Source organism: Lipotes vexillifer, unplaced genomic scaffold (genome assembly GCF_000442215.2).
Source record: "Lipotes vexillifer unplaced genomic scaffold, Lipotes_vexillifer_v1.1 scaffold308, whole genome shotgun sequence".
Lineage (NCBI taxonomy): Eukaryota > Metazoa > Chordata > Mammalia > Artiodactyla > Lipotidae > Lipotes > Lipotes vexillifer.
The window spans coordinates 3,452,777-3,458,032 of NW_006792985.1; positions in this window are offsets into that span (position 1 = coordinate 3,452,777).

A 5,256-nucleotide genomic window follows, 5' to 3' on the forward strand; every position below is an offset into this window, starting at 1 on the left:
GGGTCTAGATCCGCAGGTCGGGTCCACAGTGCTCAGCGGGCCACGTCTAGTGTGGAAACGGCCAGCCACCTAGTGGGTCCAGAAGCCTCTTTAAAGCATCCGGGTCTTAAGGACGCTTCCTAAGCAGGGACGCTGCTGTTGGTTCCTGCTCCTGGCATGATGTCACCATCAGCCAATCTGAAGTCAGCAGCTCCTCCCAGGAGAAGGAGTTAATTAGGAATTAATTAACTCTTCCTAAACCATAGGGGCAGGCAAAAACAGTGCACGTCATCTTTTTTGGCTTCTCTTTGCCAGGAGAGTGAGCAGGTGGGGTTGGAAATAAACGGAAGACCAGATAGTGCCAGGTTTTGTAGTTATAGGTATAGCTATGATCTTTTAACGTATAAAATTAATGTATGTTCATTCAGAAAACTGTAAAAAAGAATCACACATATTCCACCACCTAGAGTTAATAATATTAAACATTTCAATGCAGGTTCTTCCTACATTTTTAAACTCAAAAGGGAGAGAGTTTTACTGAAATTAACTCACACTATAATTTTTGTAGCATTTTTCATCCATTTACTGTGGATAATTAATAGTCTTCAAATGCGGTAGTACTTAATGGCTGCAAAACTTTTCAACTAAATGGGCATTCCGTAAGTGCCCCATTTTCCAGTATATAAATCAATGCTATCATTTTTACTGGCTGCAAGGAATTGTATTGTATGGATATATCACAATTTATTTTTAAAGTGCCCTGATCACGACTGAAAATAATACTGCAACGAGCACCGTTATATATACATTGTATATTTTGATATATACATTGTCCAATTAATTCCTTAGGATGAATTCCTGGAAGTGAAATTTCTGTGTCAAAGATTAAAATACATGTTCCCAAACTGCTCTCCAGACAAGGTGCCAACAGTCCATGAGAGTGTTCAATTCTCAACATCCTAAACAAACATGGGTGTTTTCAATCTTTTACGTCACTGATAATCTAGTTCAGAATGATAGGTAGCTCATGAATCTTTTGCAAAATTCATTTTCTCATTACTAGTGATGTTGACCATGTTTCCATGTATTCAATGGCCTCATATTTCTTTTCTGAGTTCTGTGTCTTCTATGCCCATTTTTCTATCAGGATGTTTGTTTGTTTCTAATCTATTTGCAAGACCTTTAATCCAACTTGACACTGTTTTCTTGACTCCTATTTATTTATTTACTTATTGGCTGAGCCACGTGGCATGCGGGATCTTAGTTACTTGACCAGGGATTAAACCTGCATCTGCTGTGGAAGTACGGAATTTTAACCCCTGGACTGCCAGGGAAGCCCCTTGACTCTTTTTTAATAGATACATAAGTGGGTGTATGGTTTTCTTTTAATATGCTATTTTTTGTCGAGCTTTTGTTTCAGTGTTCAGTTACTTTTGTAGTGTACTTGGACAGCTTTTCTATTTTTTTTCTGTGCCATGGAATAGTTTATGTGGTATGTTTCTGAAAAGTTTAAAGAACCAGAGTCACTATTGGAGGTAATTCTTTGACTCCTTTTAAAATATTTTACATAATTATTAGTCAATTCAATTCAATTAATCTATGCTTTACTAAGTATTAACATTTTTAATTATTTTTAGTTCAAAAAGTTAAAGCTTCAATTAAAACTTTATTACAATATCCTTATTAATTTTTAAATTATGCTGTATAAAAATTAAATTTAATTTAATTTAAAAATTAAAAAAATTTTAATTAATAATATTCACTTGGGAACAAATGCAACTTCAAAAGAAAGACATTACAAGTTAAATTTCTCTCTCTTCTCTGCCCCCAACCATCTACTTCCTCTTCCCATAAACAACCATTATTACTGGTTTATTATGGATCTTTCCATAGATATACTAAAAACAAGCACATTGCTTTACATTTTTTAACCACAGAAGAGTCACAGACTGTAAATATCTTTACCTTGCTTTTTAAAAACATAATATACTTTGAAGATTATATCTTGTATATACACGTAGAGGTACTCCATTCTTTTTTTTTTTTTTTTCTTTTCCCGGTACTCGGGCCTCTCACTGTTGTGGCCTCTCCCGTTGCGGAGCACAGGGGCCGGACGCGCAGGCTCAGCGGCCATGGCTCACGGACCCAACCGCTCCGCGGCACGTGGGATCTTCCCAGACCGGGGCACGAACCCGCGTACCCCGCATCGGCAGGCGGACTCTCAACCACTGCGCCACCAGGGAAGCACACTCCATTATTTTTAAAAGCTGTGTGGTCTCATTGTATGAAACATATAATTTACTTAGCCACCTCAGTTTTGAGAGAAATTAAGGTTATCACTAATATTTGCTATTACAAATAATGCTATAATGACTACCCTTACACATAACAATCAAACCTGTGAGTTTTTTCCTTTTATTAAGCAAGGTTAGCTCATTTGTAATAATTAGTGTGACAGATAAGCTTAACTTAATCCTGTCATCAAATTAGTATTATGAATTCTGTTTTTACATTCTGAATTTTTTTTTTATACAGCAGGTTCTTATTAGTCATCAATTTTACACACATCAGTGTATACATGTCAATCCCAATCTCCCAATTCAGCACACCACCATCCCCACACCCCCACGGTTTCCCCCCCTTGGTGTCCATACGTTTGTTCTCTACATCTGTCTCAACGTCTGCCCTGCAAACTGGTTCATCTGTACCATTTGTCTAGGTTCCACATACATGCGTTAATATACAATATTTGTTTTTCTCCTTCTGACTTACTTCACTCTGTATGACAGTCTCTAAATCCATCCACGTCTCAACAAATGACTCAACTTCATCCCTTTTTATGGCTGAATAATATTCCATTGTATATATGCACCACAACTTCTTTATCCATTCGTCTGTCGATGGGCATTTAGGTTGCTGCCATGACCTGGCTATTGTAAATAGTGCTGCAATGAACATTGGGTGCATGTGTCTTTTTGAATTCTGGTTTTCTCTGGGTATATGCCCAGTAGTGGGATTGCTGGATCATACGGTAATTCTATTTTTAGTTTTTTAAGGAACCTCCGTACTGTTCTCCATAGTGGCTGTATCAATTTACATTCCCACCAACAGTGCAAGAGGGTTCCCTTTTCTCCACACCCTCTCCAGCATTTGTTGTTTGTTGTATATTCCTGCCACCTTTATCAAAGATAAGGTGACCATATGTGCATGGGTTTATCTCTGGGCTTTCTATCCTATTCCATTGATCTATCTTTCTGTTTTTGTGCCAGTACCATACTGTCTTGATTACTGTAGCTTTGTAGTATAGTCTGAAGTCAGGCAGCCTGATTCCTCCAGCTCCATTTTTTGTTCTCAAGATTGCTTTGGCTATTCGGGGTCTTTTGTGTTTCCATACAAATTGTGAAATTTTTTGTTCTAGTTCTGTGAAAAATGCCAGTGGTAGTTTGATAGGGATTGCATTGAATCTATAGATTGCTTTGGGAAGTAGAGTCATTTTCACAATGTTGATTCTTCCAATCCAAGAACATGGTATATCTCTCCATCTGTTTGTATCATCTTTAATTTCTTTCATCAGTGTCTTATAATTTTCTGCATACAGGTCTTTTGTCTCCTTAGGTAGGTTTATTCCTAGATATTTTATTCTTTTTGTTGCAATGGTAAATGGGAGTGTTTTCTTGATTTCACTTTCAGATTTTTCATCGTTAGTATATAGGAATGCCAGAGATTTCTGTGCATTAATTTTGTATCCTGCTACTTTACCAAATTCATTGATTAGCTCTAGTAGTTTTCTGGTAGCATCTTTAGGATTCTCTATGTATAGTATCATGTCATCTGCAAACAGTGACAGCTTTACTTCTTCTTTTCCGATTTGGATTCCTTTTATTTCCTTTTCTTCTCTGATTGCTGTGGCTAAAACTTCCAAAACTATGTTGAATAAGAGTGGTGAGAGTGGGCAACCTTGTCTTGTTCCTGACCTTAGTGGAAATGCTTTCAGTTTTTCGCCATTGAGGATGATGTTGGCTGTGGGCTTGTCATATACGGCCTTTATTATATTGAGGAAAGTTCCCTCTACACCTACTTTCTGCAGGGTTTTTGTCATAAATGGGTGTTGAATTTTGTCAAAAGCTTTTTATGCCTCTATTGAGATGATCATAGGGTTTTTATTCTTCAATTTGTTAATATGGTGTGTCACATTGATTGATTTGCATATACTGAAGAATCCTTGCAACTCTGGGATAAATCCCACTTGATCATGGTGTATGATCCTTTTAATGTGCTTCTGGATTCTGTTTGCTAGTATTTTGTTGAGGATTTTTGCATCTATATTCATCAGTGATATTGTCTGTAATTTTCTTTTTTTGTAGTATCATTGTCTGGTTTTGGTATCAGGGTGATGGTGGCCTCATAGAATGAGTTTGGGAGTGTTCCTCCCTCTGCTATATTTTGGAAGAGTTTGAGAAGGATAGGTGTTAGCTCTTCTCTAAATGTTTGATAGAATTCACCTGTGAAGCCATCTGGTCCTGGGCTTTTGTTTGTTGGAAGATTTTTTATTTTATTTTTTACTTTTTCTTTCCTTTGCGGTTCGCGGGCCTGACACCCTGTATTCAAAGCATCACTTCTTAGCTCCGAGCTCTGATACCAGCCGGAGAAGGTATCTCTCTGGGGGGTTCAGCCCCCTCCTCCCTGGAATTCTGCCCTGGGGAAGGAGATAGCTCTAGTGCTAGAGGCCAAGATACACAGAAGGCAAATATTCTTCTCATTCCCAGCATTTCTCTTTTTTTACCTATCCTGATTCAAGCATTTTGCCATTGGCAATTACCTATTTTTCAAAGACATTTTTTTGCAGTGAGCACAATATTGCTGTTTTACTGTGAGTCACTAACCCTGGTGGGGTACCCATGTGGGATGTCTGCTCCGGTCTCCATGATGTCCCACTCTGAGAACAGAACCCTTACTTCCTGCAGATTCACACTATGCAGCCCAGCCCCTGGCCCCAATCCTTGACATCAGACATGCACACCTTAGTGAAATTGGGCCAGATGGATTCTCTTGCCTGGACATTTGAAATTAGGATTGAAAGAGGGCTAGTCTGTTTCTCTGTCACCACAAGAAACATGGGATGGCCAGTGCTCAGAAAGCAGAGAGAGTTTATCATGGAGATGGAAGGAAATCGCCTTTAGATGGATGCAGATGTGGACAGGAGAGACCACGTGATGATGTGGGAGGGAAGCACATCCACATCCGGAAAGAAGGAGAGAGGCTGGGGGGGGGGGGAAG